We start from the raw sequence: 19,724 nt of genomic DNA, 5'->3' as shown, positions 1-19,724 counted from the left end.
ATACTTCCACACTCAAAAGCCTGATAAATGCTTACAAAACACATGAGGAAGAGACCTAAGGAAGAAAACCATCATGTTTGAGAGTCAGGAAAAAAAAAAAAAAGGCAAAATATGGTATGAAATAATTTCAGGTCATAAAAATGACAAATACATAACATTTTAAAACTATAATGTGTATAAATAAATACAAGAAAAAATAAAAAGGGGATGCCTGGTGGCTCCACAGTTGTGCATCTGCCTTTGGCTCAGGGCATGATCCCATGATCTGGGATCGAGTCCCACATTGGGCTCCTTGTGGGAGTCTGCTTCTCCCTCTGCATATGTCTCTGCCTCTCTCCGTGTGTACGTCTTTCACGAATAAATAAAATAATATCTTAAAAAAAAAATAAAAGCAGCTTACTAAAAGACAAATTTTAAAAGAATTAAATAGAACTTTCAGAAGTAGGGATCCCTGGGTGGCGCAGCGGTTTAGCGCCTGCCTTTGGCCCAGAGCGCGATCCTGGAGACCCGGGATCGAATCCCACTTTGGGCTCCCGGTGCATGAAGCCTGCTTCTCCCTCTGCCTATGTCTCAGCCTCTCTCTCTCTCTCTCTGTGACTATCATAAATAAATAAAAAAAATTAAAAAAAAATAATTCAAATTCTTAAAAAAAAAAAAAAGAACTTTCAGAAGTAAAAAGTCACTAATGTTGGCAGGTAACTTTATAGGTAAATGCACTAGACTATCTTTCTCCCTGATTACATTAGATAGTTAAAAGCAAAAGTATAATGGTGTCTGATATGGTTCTCTATGTAAAGGAGATATTTAAGACAATTAATTATAAAGTAGGGAGAATAAAGAGGACTAAGTGGTGGTTAAATTCCTACATTTCACTTAAAGTTGTAAGACTATCACCCAAATTAATCTTCAAATTCAACACAAATCCTATCAGATCCCAAGGCTTCTTACAGATGAAAACAATCTTATCTTAAAATTTATATGGAAATGCAAAAGAACTGAAATAATTAAGAGGTGCCTGGGTGGCTTAGTTGGTTGGCTGGGTATCCAACTCTTGATTTCGATTTGGGTCATGATCTTACAGTTGTGAGATCAGGCCCCGGGTCGAGTTCCCTGCTCAGGGGAAACTCTGCTTCTTTCCCTCTCCCTATGTCTCTGCCCCTCTCCACGCTTACACATACTCGCTCTCTCTAAAATAAATTTTAAAAAAAAGAACTAGAATTGGAAAAAAATTGGAGGAAGACTACACCCCAATTTTAAGCTATGCAGCAAACAAAATCAAGACAGTATCATGTTTTCAGAGGAACAGACACAGAGACCAATGGAACAACACAGAGAACCCAGTAACAGAACCATACAAATACGCCACTAAATTTTGACAGAGGTGCAAAAGCAATTCAAGGGAGGAAAGGCAGCCTTTCCAACAAACGGTGCTGTAACAATTGGAGATCAATAGATAAAAAAATAAACCCTGACCTAAACTTCACATCTTATACAAAAATTAACTTCAAATGTACATAACATAAAACTATAAAACCTTTAGAAGAGAACATAAGAGAAAAACTTTATGACCCAAGATTAGGTAAAGAGGAGTGCCTGGCTGGCTCAGTGGGTAGAGCATGTGAACTCTCAATCTCAAGGTCATGAGTTCAAGCCCCATAATGGGCAGAGCTTACTTAAAAAAAAATTTTTTTTAATTTTTTAATACTAAAAAAAAAAAAAAAATTAGAGAAAGAGTTCTTAGACATGACACCAAAAGCATAATCCATCAATCAAGAAATAAAAAGGAGAGGGGCACCTGAGTGGCTCAGTCAGTTAAGTATCTGCCTTCCAGCTCAGGTCATGATCCCAGAGTCCTGGGATGGCACCTTGCCTCAGGCTCCCTGCTCAGGGAGAAATCTGCTTCTCCCTCTCCTTCTGCCCCTCCCCCCTGCTCATGTGCTCATTCTCTCTCTCTCTCTCTCTCTCTCTCTCTCGCTCTCTTTCTCAAATAAATCAAATCTTTTAAAAATTTTTTTAATTTTTTTTTCATTTCTAGGACCTGTTCTTTAACATAGCTGAATGACAAGAAATTTTTACTCAATATGTTGAACATTAGAGCTCTTCTCAGAAAACCAAAGAGTAGTTAGAACCTTAGGTCTCTCTGTTTTGGGGATTTTTTTTTTTTCTTTCCTCAGTTCTGTTTTATCCTTAAGTAGTAAAGTGGACAGGTAGAGGGGACTTATGTATATATAATTCTTTCATTTTAATGAAAGACATTGGCTGGACATCATTTACCTACAACCTATCACTTCAGGTTCATTATGAAAATCTCCAGGGAATTACACTTGAAGAGTTTCAGACCCTCAGGGATAATTCTGGGGCTGCTGGCATCAATCAAGGGTTATTCATAAAGAAAAAAAGACCATCTCACATAGTAGAAAAAGGCCGATGCTCTACTAGCTTGAATTGCTTCTTTAACTTATCAAGTATTATAACTCTTAGTGGAATTTAGGTTTATAGTTTTAGTCTAAGTTTAAAAGCCATTTTATTAGAAAGGGTAATTAAGAGACTTAGATTATGAAGTATTTTATTCACTTCTGTAATCCCAAAGTTTAGCAAAGTGCCTGCTAAATAACAGCTCAGTAAGGTTTGAGAAAAATTCTATTTCCCCAGGAATGAAATGCTGAATTTAAGAGACTGAAATAGTGAAACTCACTTAAAGTCTGTTACCAAAAAGCCATCAACCACAATCCATCACAGCCCCACTGCATTCACTCTATACTCTCAGACATGTAACAGCCCCTCTGACAGTGTTCTAGTACTGGTCCATACTGTCTCTCTCCTAAAATGACAGCTAATAGCCCCTTCTGCTTTGTATCCTAAATCCCACAGCCAGTTTACCCTTCCTAGTGAATGGCTCTGCTCATGGCATCACCCTAGTTAACTCTCATGCCACTGCCTCAGAAGGTTCTTCAGCATCTGCTCACATTACTTCCTACTTTTGTGTCCCTTCACACATCTTCTCATGGCTTATGCTGTTGAATGAAACTCCCACTCATTTAACAAAAATGTACTGAGCTCCTACAGTGGACCAGGTACTATGCTTGACCCTACAGAATACAATGGAAAAGACTCAATTTTTCCTTTCATGTAGCTTAGTTTAGGGTGGAAAAAAAGATGTTACTCAAACAATTATACAAATCGATGTGTAATTTCAAACTGAAATGTACACCCTGGAGTGGGAGTGTATATAACACACCCAAGGAATGTGGCTATAGCTCAGAGAAAAGGGGGAAGTGTGGTAAGGTCAGGCTGGAAGGAAAACAGGGACCACACCCTGCTATAACTTGCAGGATATATGAAGAACTTTGGTTTTTTTCTTATAAACAAGGGGAAGGTACTCAAGTGCTTTCAATCAGGAAGGTGATATGATCAGATTTATATTCAGATAAGATCCCTCTAGCTTCAGGGTAGAGAATGAGCTGGAAATGAGAGGTCAGGAATGAATGGGGTCCCTAGTCTGGTAGGTATTTGATCAGTCCATGTAAAAAACGATTGTAACGATTGTATTGAGATCAAGAAATTTTAATCAAGAAATATTTAGGAGGCCAAAACAACAAAACATGATGGACTAGACATGGAAGGTGAGGGAAAGAGGATGATCAAGGATAACTTCATGATAGTTTAATGGATGGCAGGGACATTCACTGGGACAAGGGTACTGGATTGGGGTAGATAAGTAGAGATCATCAGCCCAGTACTGGATAAGCTGAGCGTGAGGTGACTCTGCAACGCCAACAGACGATATCAATCAGGCAGCTATGTATCCAAGTCAGGAGCTCTGACAACATCTGGGCTGAAGTCAAATCTGAGAGTCTCCAGAGAACAAAGAATAATTGAAGTTGTGAACGTAAATGAGATCAGCCAAGGAAGAGAATAGAGAGAAAAATGAGATGGAGCCTAAGATTGAGACTTAAGGAGCTTCAAAGCTCAACTGGCAGGGAGAAGATAATCAGAAGGCACCTTTGAGGGAGATACAAGAGAAAACCTAGGAGAGAGTGCTGTCAAGAATCAAGATTTCAAGAAGGTAGTGGGCAATAAAGTCATACACAGCTAGGAGAAGTGAAATAAGAACAGAGTGTTCATCAGGCGTAGCAGCACAGATGCTCCAGTTTGGCAAAAGCTATTTTTGTAAAGTACAAAACAACAACCAAAGAGAAGGCATTAATGGGCAGGGAGGACATGGAACTAAGGAGTTCAGGAGACTCTTCTGTGAAGTCTGGCTGTGAAGAGGAAGAGATGAAATTTAAAAATAGGGTTTCCATTTGTTGTTACTATCATTTTCACTAAAGGGGAAACTTGAATGTGTTAAAATACTGATAGGAAAAAAAATTAAAAATAAAAACTAAACACTGATAGGAAAGAAGAGTTGAGAAGGTAGGGCCAAAGATAAATGATAGCTTCTGTGATGGGAGAAGGGGGACAGAAGGATGGGTACATTCTGACTAATACTCCCCCAACACATCTTGTGCTCCTTAAGCTTATACAATCCACTCACCCTCTACTCCAAACACAAATTTAAAATTTTACCCTTAAAGAACAGCTCAAATTCCATATCCTCTCCCTTCTGTGAACCTCACCTAATGTTTCTAGCTCATGGGATCCTTTTTTTTTTTTTGGGGGGGGGGGGTCCTTTCTTTATAATCCCATGTGCCATACTTTCCACACTTATTTCACTGCAAAATCCTGTACAGCAGATTCCATAGAATACACACAGGGAAATAAACACTCTACTTCCTGTCCAGCTCATATCCTAGCCCTCTCAATACAGCCTATCCTAACCACACCAGAACAAAGTAGTACCTCCCTTATAAAGTCCTGAACAATTACATTGTTGAGCATATCAGCATGTTAAGTATTTAAGATCCTACAATATAAGCTCCAAAACTGTGGGGCCTTATCTGTCTGGCTCACCACTGTAACCCCAGGGCCTACCAGGGCTGCCACACAAAAAGCACCCAGGAAATGTTTACTGAATAAATTAATTAGAAGAGATGCCCTGTTACTCTTCAACAATTGTAAATTATTTAAGAGCAGGGACTATGGGGCGCCTAGGTGGCTCAGTCAGTTAAGCACCTGACTCTTGATTTTGACTCGGGTCACTATCTCACAGTGGTGACCCAGAACCCCGAGTCAGGCAGGGAGCCTGCTTAAGATTCTTTCTCTCCCTCTGCCCCTCCCCACTTCCCCAACCCCACGCATGTATGTGCATACTCTCTCAGAAAGGGGAAAAAAAAAAAAAAAGCAAGCAGGGACTATGTCTTATGCCTATTTCTATACAGTACCCTACAAAGTAGAATAAACGTTCTTGATAATATGATGATAACTTATTATGGCCTAAAGTCATAATGGGAATTGAAAAGACAGTTTGGCAATATACCTTGACACTGATAAAGAATGAAAGTCTATGTAATGTTTCTCAATTCTAATTTTAAGAGATAATAGTTGTCTTCAAAACACTACATTTCCCCAGATACGAGATTTTTTTAAAAATCCTTAAACCTAATTGAACTAGCCTTCCTCTGCTTATGAAGTGCTTTTATAAATTCATGTAACACTAGAATTTCAGTGCCTATAAGATTTAAGTGAATTCTGGAGTTTAATATTTTCACATCTTGATAATACATAGCAGTACATCAGTAAAGACAAGAAGTACATTAAGGATATTGTTAGAATAGATCTAAGTATCATCTCCCTACCTAATAAAGACAGAATCATCTTAATGCCATTGAAGTACCAGAGTTCTAGTCATAAATGACACACAACAAATGTAAGATATGCAATTCGGCAGCATACGAAACCAAAATCAAAAGAGATCAACCAAGGCTCTTCTCAAATATAAGCTTTGCTACCAAATAAGACCCAAAAATATTATGAAGTGGAAAGTGCTTCATTTTTCAGCAACTTCATTTGTCATGTGTACTTTGGGTTTTTTGGTTGGTTTTTTTTTTTTTTTTTGAGATTTTATTTATTTATTCATAGAGACACAGAGAAAGACAGAGAGAGGCAGAGACAGAGGCAGAGGGAGAATCAGGCTCCATGCAGGGAGCCTGATGCGGGACTTGATCCCGGGTCTCCAGGATCACTCCCCCGGCTGAAGGCAGCACTAAACCGCTGAGCCACCCGGGCTGCCCTGCCATGTGTACTTTGCCTGCCATGTGTACTTTGTACAGGATTATGTTATAAATTCAATCTCGTGTTTCTCTCCCATTTTTTATTACTATGGTTAAAAACATCTACAGAATTATCAAATTGGGACAAATAAGAGTACAAATAAGATCATGCTTTAAAGACTTTCAAACCAACTGTCATTTCCAACCCCCTGAAATTTATTCTATTCTCTCTTTTGGGATAAATGTGCAAACTTTGGAGACAAATTTTAGACCAAGTAGCAAAAGGCTCAGGTCAAAGACAAGTACCTTTAGAAATAAGAAGAGATCTCTTTTTATCCAATGGAATCTTAAAGAATAGGGACCAAATAAAAACTTCACTTTTTAAAACAAAAATCAGAATCTAAAGAAGTAAAGGAAGGTACCCATTGGTGTCAGAATTCATACTCAGCACCAAATAGCAAAAGAAAGCATCTCAAAAATATACACGGTTTTATTTTCATGATGTGTGAGTAGTCAGTCACACTGGAATATCTCTTCCATGATCAGTAAACTTGAGCAAACACAGAATATTCTCTCTCCTGACTTAATTCAGGGCAGTGCTTCAGCAGCACTGAAAACACCATCCTAAAAGGTATTAGAAACCGTGACATGTGTTGCACAAACTCCTAGTCCATGCCATCAAATAAAGTCTGTCTGGAATCTTATCACTTTTCTTCATTACCTTTTGGGGAGGTTCTTTTATCTTTTCATTTTGGAAATGTAAATACACCTACAAAGTAGAAAGAATGAAGTAATAAATGCATGCTCATCACTCAAATTCAACAATTACCAATTGCCAATGTTACTTCATCTACTCCTACACATACAAACACATAACGTTTCGTATGCCCCATATAGACCTATACATACCAAATTATACTGAAACACAAGGGAAGACTTTTAAAGTCCCTTGTAAAAATCTAAATTACAGGTCATAAATAGCAAAATATTCTATTCAGCAAACAACTCAGTGATAACTACTGTTACCCTTAAGGCCTTTACTTACATAAAACATACATTTTATGAAACAAGATTATCATACAGGTGTAATCCAAATTTCATGCTGTGATAAAGAACAGCTACTTAATAATAAAGCTGAGAATATAAGTCATCCACCAGCTATAAGCATAATTCAAATGGTAATCAAAACCATTATCGACCCACAAACATTAATCTCAAAGTTAATAAGACAAAGGCAAGAATTGCAAAGCTTACCCAGATGGCCGATTTTACCATGCCAATTTAGAAAAATGTATAACTTTCAGAATCTATAATCAAATGAACACAAAGACTAAAATATACAAGAATTGAAAGTAGTCATCCCTAGATTCATAGTACGTCAAATAAAATGTCGGTTTTCATGAAAACTATTTTTCTTTCACTTTACACAAGAGATTATTATGAACCTAGCTTCTCTATTAGTTCTTTATTTTATTTTACTTTTGTTGGTTCTTTATCTTAAAAAATCTGTCAGATCATTACTTTCTTCTTGGTAAAGTGTTGCTACATCAATGCCTACTCTCAGGGCTGCAGCCACAAACATCTAGAATTTACTATCTACAATAAGTCCTTGCTAAGAATTATACTCCTGCCTACAACACAAGGTCCTTGTCATGCATTGCAGAGACTCCCGGGGGAAGACGTGCAAAGTCACAAGCAGCTGTACCATCCCCTCAAAATCACGAAGAAGAATTCTAGCATTATTCGAGACATCTGGAGGAATGCAGGACACCAAATTCCAAATGGCAAAAAGACGAAGACTAAATCCAGACCACAGATGAAAAGATGGGGAGACTTTAATGACCCCTAAGGCAACCTGCTAATTTTGAATCTGGTCTTTCAATTGAGTGCCCTGTACTGGGGGACCTGAGAGAGGCCTCCCAAGACAAACTGATGTTAGCCCTCCTTTCTGTAGAGAAATTAAGGTCCACATTCACACCATTCAACACGAGTGAGCTTCAAAGATGGTGACTCTAGGGTTTGTTGCTTTACAAGATTCCACGTTTCCTAGATAAAAACCTCTACCACCCACAAGGGCATTACCACAGATTTAATAGTTAATAACTTTAGGTAGATAGTAGAAAAATAGGACAATCCGAAAAAACAAATAACCAAAAGAATTCCGAAAATACTGAAATGCAACTAAGGCCTGCAGCATTTCTTCTTGCTGCTTCAAAAACAGAACTCATAACAGCAGCACTAGAATCCCTGCTTCTCGGGGAGACAAAACAAACCTGAGGTCTACAGGCCCCTGGGAAATAAGCTGGTCCTCCACTTCCACTCCAGAGCTCCAGTTACCCAGATGCAAGCCTTCTGAGCAGAGCATGAGACATTGGCTCCACAGCAAAGTTCAGAATCTTAGGATTATTTTAAAACTTCAGACTGCCAATGTTCAATTTGTCATATATGGAGAAGCTACATCACTAAGACTTGCTATCTCTAGATGCACATAAAATATAAAACATATATTCATACAGAGGCTTGGTGCAAATTTCACTAATCCAGATGTGAGGAAATCCAAAGTTATGTTTCCCACAGCAACTGTAATCTTGGCAAACCCAGACTCATGTATTCTGTGTTACTTCAGATGGTACTGACCTTAAAGGAAACTTAGGATAAAGTACATCTCAATCTCCACATCTAATTACAAAGAAAAACTCTAAGATCAGAGATTAGAAAACTACCTTCCTTCAGGGATAGTGGAGCTATATCTTTGAGACAATTAAGAAAGACTAGACCAAGCACTGAAGAATGTGCTGGAAGGAACAATCCTTACCTGGCCTGAACAACAGGAGCCAGGCAACTTAACAGGGCTTCCTCTTAACTGTCATTTCTAATTCGCTAAGACAACCAGCTGGTGGTGTTAACTTCATTTCAAATATTTAACACTTTCAAAAAGTACCCTAAATGCTATCAGATGCAAAGAGGCTCAATTTTAGCTCCCACTTGAGACAACAGATGAAACATTTGAAGCCACCACAAAATGGAGTATCTACTAGAAAAAGAAGTCCAATAATACTTGCATTCGTCACTCACATAGAAAATGGTTTCACCAGTCCTCAGTTCAAGGTTAAAATGCCAGCTTCTAGAAGGCTAGGTGCTACCCAATAGTCTGTAAGATTAATGGAAGACAGCAGAGCTTAGTGGTTAAGAGGTTTCTGCAGCCAAAATGCTCAGGTTTTGTATCCTAGTTCTGCCTCTTAAAAGCTGTGGCTCTGGGCATCTGTGCCCCAATTTTACCATCTAAAAAGAGGCCATACTAAAACCTACCTCGTAAAGCTGTCAGGAGTACTAAATGAGGTAAGTAAAGTTCTCACAAGAGTGCCTGTAGAAAAAAAAAAAAAGAGTGCCTGTAGATAGTAAGCACTCAAAAAGCATTCACTATTATTATTATTATTATTATTAATGTAATTATTATTAATGTAAGGTAATTTATTTTACCTTGGTAGCAATCTTCATCAATTTGAAAAATCAGCACCCACACTAAGACCAAAAAACTGAAGAATATCATAATAGTACTTTAATCAGTATCTGTAGCACAATAATAAATGGCCTTGCCTCCTCTTGCCTTCTTCCTGCACTCCTTTTGCTAACTAAAGACCTCCTTAGCCAAACATCTTAGTCACTTCATAATCTTCCCTTCTCCTATTATAACCTTCTGCTTCAATCAAATTAATTTTCTCACCATCCTTTAAGCTTGTCATTCGACAAACATCTGAGAATCTATAGAGCCAAGCACTGTGCTAACACCACATGCAAAGTTTCACCCTTAAAAAGTTCAAAGGATATAGCAGAAAAAGGCATGTAAAAAACAGTTTCAATAGAACTACAGTCACAAAGAGTAAAAGTAAGGTAGTTGCATGGAAAGGAGCTGGTAAATTCTGTTGGTGAATTCTCCTCAGGGAGGGCTTCAATGACGAAGCCTTGCGAGAAAGGAGAAACGCTCAAGGATAAAGAGGAAAGCACAGGCTGAGAAGAGGGTCAGAGGGCAAACAGAAAAAAACATGAGCAAAGAAATTCTGGGTAATGAGGTGCAGCTGAACTGCTGGGGCACCGATGGAAGCTAGAAGCTGGAAAACAGGGACAGGCAAAAGGAGTGTCGTACCCAAGTCAGAAGCACTGGAGTAAAGCTCCGCCCTGGAATCACCAAAGAATTCTGAGCAGGGGCCTAACATGATCACATCTGTATGTTACCATGATCACTGCAGCTGCAGTTCAGAGGCTGATTTGGAAGGAGAGACTGGGGACTAAAAAACCCATTAAGACAACTGGAAGGATCCAGGTAGCAGTAGGGGGTGGAAAAAGGGAGATAGGTTCAAAATACAAATTAATCACAGAATTGGTAAGACTTGGTTTGAACATAAAGGGGAAATATAGGAAATCTCAGAGGTTTCTAGCTCTAGCAACTGAAGAAATAAAAGAATGGTGACAACACACAGGCAGGGTGAAGAGTTCATGACCCCAAATACAGAGACTAGGTCTTTATTCTAAGAGTGATAGAAAGTAGAACAGGACAGAACTTTAAAAAAAAAAACGGGGGGGGGGGGGTGGCGGGGAACCTAAATAGATCTTTAACCAGAGAAGAAACCAGAAAACACTGCCAAAGATCCATACTCTCTTCCCAAACTACACCAGGTAGAGATGGTTTTAGAGGCAGGTAATTTCAATCTTATGGAAGCTTTTCAATTTATTCTAGGCATCTAAACAATTCCAATACCAAATATGACAAAGAAATACACACTCTTTCACACAAAGAACTACAGAAGAATTTTTATTATAAACATAAATGCAAAACCCAATATAAAAAAATAAAAAGTCCAAAATTAAATTTTTAAAATCGTACAACAGGAACACATGGTAGAGAATGTTTATTCTAACATAATTCACATCATGAAACCTGTTAACATATTCATTATATTAGTAAATCAATGGAATGGAACCAAATCATCATGAAGAGAGAAGCCAAAATGCATTAATGCATTTTTTTTTAAATACTTATCACTAGGATTACTATCCAACTGCATTCACTGAGCCAGAGACCATTGTCGCTCAGGTAGCATACTATCTACACTATTTGGAGTCCACCAGCCAGCCAATGGCCTCAACTCCAGGCTCTAACAATGTGCACCCAACACCCATTCTGAATTAAGAGTTCTTAGGAAACTAGGACTAAAAGGAATTTTTTCTAATGCAATAAGATGTTATTTCTCAAGGAAACAACACCTCTTACGTAGCATTCAGGCAAAGAATAATACATAACTTGAATTTAATCATGAGGAAACATAAAACATACCAATTGAGGAACATCCTTTTTTTTTAAAAAAAAAAAAGGGGGGGGGGCTTTATTTTTCGAAAATATCAATGTCATAAAAGACAAAGGCTAAAAGAACTGTTCCAGATTAAAGACAAAGGATTAAAGAAGACAACTAAGTGCCATGTGTGACCCTACACTAGATCCTGCACTAGAGGGGAAAAGATGCTAAAAGATGCATTACTGAATCAACTGGCAAACTGTAAGATGGTAGATATAATCATAGTTGTATCAATTTTGACAACTTTAGGTATGTAAGAAAATAGCTGTATTCTTGGAAAATACTGTAAAATTGAGGGTAATCATGTATGCAATTTATTCTCAAGCAGTTCAGAAAAAAATTTATATTTGTGTGTGTGGAGAGAGAGAGAGAGAGAGAAGGAACACAAATTATAAAGGAAATGAGACAAAATGTTAAAACCAGTGAATCTAAGCAAAGGATATATGCACTCTTGGATGTTCATCCCAGAGAAATGAAAAACTTATATTCACACAGAAGCCTGCATATGAATGTTCAGAGCAACTTTATTTGTAACAACCAAAAACTGGAAACAACCCAGATGTGCCCTTCAGCAGATAAATGGTGAAACAAGCAGTGGTACATTTATGCCATGGAATGCCACTCACAATAAACAGGAATGAACTACTGATATGTACTATAATCTGAATGAACAGCAAGGGAATTATGTGGAGTGAAGCAATCTCAAAGGTTATGTACTGTATGATTCCATCTATAGTATTCTTGTAATGACAAAGAAACAGAGGAGAGTGTCATGGCTATCAAGGGTTAAGGTGGCAGAGAGGCTGGCAGAGATGGCTGTAGCCATGAAAGGGTAGCACAAGAAATTCTTGTGCAGGAACTATTTTGTATCTTGACTACACTGGCAGTCACACAAATCTACAGATGTGATAGAACTAAATACACATACACACACACTCACACACCAATACAACTAAAACTGATGAATTCAAAATAAGATGGGTGGATTGTACTAACATCCATTTCCTAGCTGTAATATTATAGTTACGCTAGAGGAAATTGGGTGAGGTATCCACAGGATCTCTCTGTATTATTTCTTACAACTGTATGTGAATCTACAAGTACCTCAGAGTAAAAAAGCTTAATTTAAAAATAAAGTTTAAAAAGGAAAAAAGTTAAAACAAAAAATAGCAACAGAAAATAACTTATGGGGATCCCTGGGTGGCTCAGCGGTTTGGCGCCTGCCTTCGGCCCTGGGCGTGATCCTGGGGTCCGGGAATCGAGTCCCGCATGGGGCTCCCTGCATGGAACCTAGCCTGCTTCTCCCTCTGCCTGTGTCTCTGCCTGTCTGTCTGTCTCCCTCTCTCTCTGTGCCTCTCATGAATAAATAAATAAAATCTTTAAAAAAAATAACTTAAGAATAGTCATAAAGCACTAGAAGCACTCCTATTAGCTTCAAGAATAGGAAAAGGAGGACAGCCCGGGTAGCTCAGCGGTTTAGCGCCACCTTCAGCCCAGGGCGTGATCCTGGAGTCCTGGGATCGAGTCCCACATCGGGGGACTCTGCTTCTCCCTGCTTCTCCCTCTGCCTGTGTCTCTGCCTCTCTCTCTCTCTCTCTCTCTGTCTCTCTCTCTCTCTCTCTATGGGTCTCTCACGAATAAACAAATAAAATCTTAAAAAATAGGAAAAGGGGGCAGCCCGGGTGGCTCAGCGGTTTAGCACCGCCTTCAGCCCAGGGCGTGATCCTGGAGTCCTGGGATCGAGTCCCACATCGGGCTCCCTGCATGTAGTCTGCTTCTCCCTCTGCCTGTGTCTCTGCCTCTCTCTCTCCTCTCTGTGTATTTAAATAAATAATAAAAAATCTTTAAAAAAAATTTTTTTTAAAAATAGGAAAAGGATGCCAGCTCTTACAGTGTTATTTAATATCATTCTAAAGGTGCTAGTCATTGCTATAAACAAGACCATTATACATCAGAAAAGAGCCAAAACAATTATAAATGAAATCCTTGCTACCTAGAAAATACAATACAATCAAGTAAAAAACTATTAGAATGAATTCAGTAGTATCCAATATCCAAATACAATATACAAAAATGAATAGCCTTTTTATTATATCCCACTAATTCTCAACTAGAAAACTGTGTAATAAAGAATTTCATTCTATCTTTAATTCTTTATCTAAGTCATATGTAATTATTTTTTAAATATTTTAAAACTGTCCAGGAATATAATGACTATGTATGCCTAATAAGCTTCTCCAAACATATTCTCCAATTTTCCCCACTGAGTACCATATTTGTTCTCAGATTTACTGTGTCTCCAGTCTCTAGTCCACCCAACACTTTAGAAGCCAAAAACTAGGGACGCCTGGGTGGCTCAGTGGTTGAGCATGTAGATTCGGCTCAGGGAGTGATCCCAGTCTGGAGATTGAGTCCTGCATCGGGCTCCCTGCAAGGAGCCTGCTTCTCCCTTTATCTATGTCTCTGCATCCCTCTCTGTCTCTCATGAATAAATAAATAAAATCTTTTTTAAAAAGCCAAAAACCAGAAAGTAGACTCAAACATGTTTTTCAGTCCCCCAAGGCCTCAAATATTTTGCACAAGTGTTAAGTCAGTTTTAAGTGATGAGGATCTAATGTTCCTTCCAGCTCAGAATCTCCATCTTGCCAGGAGCCAGAATCCCTTTAATCAGTTCAAAGAGACTCAGTGTGCGTTCATTCTTGCACAGCCCTCAGGACCATCTCTCCTCTTCATGAGGCTTCACTCTCCCAGGAATTCCAAGTTCTCAGTCAGTGGCGCTCACTCTAGAGCAGACCCACATTAATCCATTTTTAGTCAGGGCCTCTCCCAGTAGCCCCCATTTCAAACGCTAGCCGCGTTTGAAATGGGGGCTATCAGCCTAATCCATGTCCTTCAGGGGTCCCCTAAGCCATGTATCCCATGTGAAAGCCAAGATAAGTTTTTCACTCTTTAGACAGAAGTGCTTCTGCTAAGCTCCAGGTCTTCAATATACATGAAATATCCTCAGTTAAGAAGCAAAGAAAAATAAATAATAACGCTAAACATCTCTAAATTTGTAAATAATGTATGAATAAGGTGTCCATTTAGATCAGTGGAATAAAGACAGATTTCTCACTAAATGGTGGTAGAACAAGGTCAACTATGTAGAAAAAGGAAATGGATTTCCTCACACCAAATCGGATGGATTAAAGAAGTGACCACAAAATATGAAATGATAAAAAGATTAATAGATTCAACTGCAAAAAATCAAAATATGTAAGTATTGAACACATACCATATCATAAAAAATATAAAAGCAAATATCTTGCTTCCGATGTTAGGTAAACTATTCCAAAATACAGAAAAAGATGAGGGGTGCCTGGGTGGCTCAGTTGGTTAAGCATATGCCTACAGCTCAGGTCATGATCCCAGGGTCCTGGGATCAAGCCTCCTGCCGGGCTTCCTGCTCAGCGGGGAGCCTACTTCTCCCTCTACTCCCCACCTCCCATGCTTGTAGGCATACTCTCTGTCTCAAATAAATAAATAAAATCTTTAAAAAAAAAAAAAAAGAAAAAGAAAAAGATGAAAAATTCTCTAACATTCTAAATGTTAACTATTCTAGATTTCAAACTCAAACAAGGAAAGCACAAAAGTTATAATAATAATATAGGACAATCTCACTTATGAACACAGATGCAAAAATCCTAAATAAAATATTAAACTGAATCCCAACAGCATATTGAAGATCACGCTCAAGATATATTCTAAGAGAATCTACCTATTAATATGATTTAATACATAGCAACAGGGGGAGTGGACTGCTTAATAAATGCCCAACAAAAGAACATTATATAGTTTATCACCAAATTGTATTTAACAGTATTTTTTTTAAACCTTAGTTTTTAAACTATAAAGAAATAGTGCAAAACTTCCTTAACTAAAAAATTAAGTCAGAAACAATAAACATCCTACTTAATGGTGTAATGTTACATTAAAGTTCAGAAAGGATATCCCCGACAACTCAAAACTGTGCCAGAGAGGTCCTAGTCAATGTAATCAAATAAGTTATTAAGAAGAATAAATATTGGAAGAGAGACTGGGTTTTCAATATTTATAGATAATATGACTATCTAGAAAAATCTCAAAGGATATACTCGCAAATTATTAAGACTCATGATTTCAGCAAGAATGCAGAAAGCATCGATCCAAAATCAACAAATAAGTTATCACTAACGTTCCTATATGCCCACAATAATCAATCTAAATACATGACAGAAAGATCAATTCTAAGTAGTAACCAAAATCACAAAATGCCTGGGGATAAAATTAATAAGACTGATATAAGATCTAAATTAAAAAAAAAAAAGATCTAAATTAAATTTTTAAGTTATTTTTAAAAACACAGAAGAGCTAAAGAAACAAACCCTGCTCTTGACCAGAAAGACACATTATTATAAATATGTCAGCTATAAATTAGTTTAAAAATTACAATGTAACCACAATTAAATCCAAATCATGACTTTTTTATAGAAATTGACCATCTCATCTAATAATCAAATGGAAGAAAAAAGGCAAAGGATACAAATAGACATTATTCCAAAGAAGATATATTCATGGCCTACAAACTCATGAAAATATGCTCAACATCATTAGTCATCAAGAAAATGTAAATCAAAACCACAATGAGGTTCCAATCACACTCACTCGGAAGGCTGTAACAAAACACAAACAAGAAAATAATAAATATTGGCAAGGATGTGGAGAAAGTGGAACTTTCATAAATTCCTGGTGGATATGTAAAATGGTTCAGCCCCTATGAAAAACAGTCTGGAAGTTCCTCAAAAAGTTAAATATGGAATTACCATATGACCTAGCTACTCCAGTTCTAGACATATGCCCAAAAGAGTTGAAAATAATTATACAAATACTTATACACACATGTTCATAGCAGCACTGTTCATAATAACCAAAAGGTAGAAACAATCCATATGTCCATCAATGGACAAATAAATAAATTGTGGCATATACATAAAACTGAATCTTTTTAGCCATAAATAATGAGTTTATCTGAAGGAATGAACCCATGCTACAACACTGATGAATCTTAAAAACATTATACTAAATAAAAGAAGCCAGAAGGACACAAGGTCATATATGATTCCAAGTATATGAAATAACCAGAATAGGTAAATGCACAGAGACAGGGATTGGTGGTTGCCAGAAGATAAAGAGAGGGATGAATAGGGAGCAACTACTGAATCGGTATGGGGCTTTCTTTTGGAATTAGACAGAGGTAGTGATTGTACAACACTGAATGTACTAATAAATGCCACTGAATTGTTCCCTTTAAAGTCGTTAATTTTATATGTGAATTTCACATCAGTAAAAAAAAATTAAATTTTTAACTTTAAATTTAACTGAAATTTTTTCTTTAAGTATCAAATGGAAGAGAAAAACATACAGAATGATGGAAAATATTTGCAAGGAAAAGAGTAACAAGGTTTACTCTATCAGATTAAAAAACATCCTATGAAGTAATGGTTATTAGAAGAGTATGATATTCAGTACTCTGATGATGATGAGCACTGAGCAATATATAGAATTATTTAATCACTACATTGTATACCTGAAACTAATATAACAATGTATATTAACTATACCAGAATTAAATTTTTTTAATAATTTTTAAAAATGAGTGACATTTACTTGAAATAGTCAAAGACGTAGAAGAAGATATCAGTCTAGAAAGAGACTCTTAGAAAATTATAAAAATATATATTCAACTCAGTGAGGGAAGACCACTCAAAAGATAATGGGACAGTTCTCCATGCCAATAGCACTCTAACATGGTGAATGTTCCTAAAACCCGCCAGACTTTGTGTAAGAACTGTGGCAAGCACCAACCCCACGAAATGACACACAGAAAAAAAGGGCAAAGATTCTCTTTCGTGGTACCTGAGTGGTTCAGTTGGTTAGGCAGTCAACTCTTGATTTCTGCTCAAGTCACAATCTCAGGGTCTTGGGATAGAACCCCAAGTTGGGCTCCATGCTCAGCGGGGAGTCTGCTTGGTATTCTCTCTCCCTCTCCCTCCATCCCTCCCCGCATTTGCACACACTCACACTCTCTCACAAGTGAATAATCTTTAAAAGAAAGAGAAAGAAAGAACAAAAAGAAGGACAAAGGAAAGAAAGAAGAAAGAAAGAAAGAAAGAAAGAAAGAAGAAAAGAAAAGAAAAGAAAAGAAAAGAAAAGAAAAGAAAAGAAAAGAAAAGAAAAGAAAAGAAAAGAAAAGAAAAGAAAAGAAAAGAAAAGAAAGGCAAAAATTCTATTTATGTCCAGGGAAAATGGCATCATGACAGGAAGCAGAGTGGCTATGATGGGCAGAAAATCAGTAAGCAGATTTTCTAGAAAAAGGCTATAGAAGATTGTGCTGATGCTTGAATGTGTTGAGCCCGCCTGCAGATCTAAGAGAATGCTGGCTATTAAGAGATGCAAACATTTTGAACTGGGAAGAGATAAGAGAAAGGAAAACTAATACAGTTCTAAATTTCATATTTTGTCATATTACGAAAACAATAAAATCTTGAGGTATGTTCACTTCAATCAAGACAATGGGACAACTGGGTATTTAGAGAAAAATAGTTAGGTCCTATTACTACACATTAAAAAATAAGACTGCAGTTGGCTTAAAGTGATAAATGTTAGAAGTAAAATTATAAATATATTAAGAGAAAATATAGGGGGAAAATTGCTTAAAATAAATGGGTAAAGAAAGTCTTCTTAGTCAAGACAAAAAAAAAAAAAAAACACAGACACCATAGAGAAAAAGACTCAAATTTTAAAAATTAAAAACTTCTGGGCGGCCCTGGTAGCTCAGCGGTTTAGCACCGCCTTCAGCCCAGGGTGTGATCCTGGAGACTGGGGATCGAGTCCCACGTCGGGCTCCCTGCATGGAGCCTGCTTCTTCCTCTGCCTGTGTCTCTGCCTCTCTCTCTCTGTGTCTCTTGTGAACAAATAAATAAAATCTTTAAAAACAAAAACAAAACAGCTTTTTAAAAAATAAATAATTAATTAATTAATTAAAAACTTCTGTACACCAAAAGAAGCCATAAATAAAGACAAAACAACAGACTGAAAGAAAATATCAGCAACACATAAGAATTCAAGGATTTAGGGGAGCCTGAGTGGCTCAGTCAGTTAAGCGTCTGCCTTCAGCTCAGGTCATGATCTCAGGGTCCTGGGATCAAGCCCCACATCAGGCTCCCTGCTCAGTGGGGAGCCTGCTTCTCCTCTGCTTGTGCGCTCGCTCTCTCTCTCTCTATCACTCACTCTCTCAAATAAATATTTTTTTAAAAAGATAGGAACAGTCACAAAAAGAAATATTCAAACTTAATTGGCCAGTCTTGGGTGTAGGTATGGCATTATTCTTCTTGCAGTCAGAATAAAGAACCCCAAAACCATACCTATTTGAGGAATGGGGAGTGTCCAAGCTGCCCAAGGTAAAGTAGAAGGGGAAAGAGGAAAAATAAGACACCCTCAAGGACTTGTGCCCACTCAGTGAAGTATGGCTCTGAGAGATGAGTTCTGGAGTACATGGAGATGGAATGCCTTAAAGGAAACAATTTTATTTGCAACCAGTCAGAAAGCACTAACTTCTTTTTTCTTTTTAGCGCTTTTTTTAATTTCTAAAATGCAGAAACATGAATCTTATTCTTTATGAGATCAGTGAGGAAAATTATTAAGAAATAAATTTATGCTCCTAAGTACAAGCAGGCCAGGATTAATTATTGGCAAAATGTGACCAAAGCAGACACACCTAATGTTCTAGGGAGAAGCAAATCATTGAAAAATATCTACATTGTGATTCCATTCTACAAATTTCAAAAACAAGCAAGATTAAATAACAGTTTAAGGATACAAATGATGTGGTTCAAGTATAAAGAAAATATAAAACTCAAGTTACCTCTGAAAGGGAAAAGAAAGTACGGATTACAAACAAGAATGTAGATCTTCAAAGGCAATGATAAATTTTTCCTACACTGGATAATCAACTAATTGTCCTATTATTCTGTATACCTTACACATATTTATCACACATTATTTTATAACTTCTCAGTATTTGATAAAAGACCATAATTGAAAAACAATGTGGGATTAATTGACTATGTTGTACACTTGAAACTAATGTCACATTGTGTGTCAACTATACTCAACTAAAAAATAAAACAACACTGTATAGATT

General features: G+C 37.2%; 1 protein-coding gene and 1 pseudogene across 9 annotated transcripts in view; one reads left to right on the top strand and one right to left on the bottom strand.

Moving 5' to 3' along the window:
• Positions 1–19,724, bottom strand: part of DIS3L2 (DIS3 like 3'-5' exoribonuclease 2) — a 346,723-nt gene that overhangs the window by 315,672 nt on the left and 11,327 nt on the right. The window contains exons 2-3 of one of the 9 annotated variants that reach the window (XM_072796675.1): positions 9,462–9,516; positions 6,874–6,921 (exon numbers count right to left, since the gene is read on the bottom strand). The exons of 6 other annotated variants lie outside the window; for them this stretch is intronic. The gene's annotated coding sequence lies outside the window, so the exon portion shown is untranslated. Of the gene's footprint in view, positions 1–6,873; positions 6,922–9,461; positions 9,517–19,724 lie in introns of those variants that run through there. 2 more of the 9 variants (XM_072796674.1, XM_072796676.1) reach the window with 2 other exon arrangements.
• On the top strand, positions 17,329–18,017 carry LOC140616377 (large ribosomal subunit protein eL42-like; annotated as a pseudogene).

This window comes from Canis lupus, chromosome 24 (assembly GCF_048164855.1).
Source record: "Canis lupus baileyi chromosome 24, mCanLup2.hap1, whole genome shotgun sequence".
NCBI lineage: Eukaryota > Metazoa > Chordata > Mammalia > Carnivora > Canidae > Canis > Canis lupus.
The sequence above is the reverse complement of the archived record's forward strand: the minus strand, read 5'-3'. Positions and strand labels throughout refer to the sequence as shown.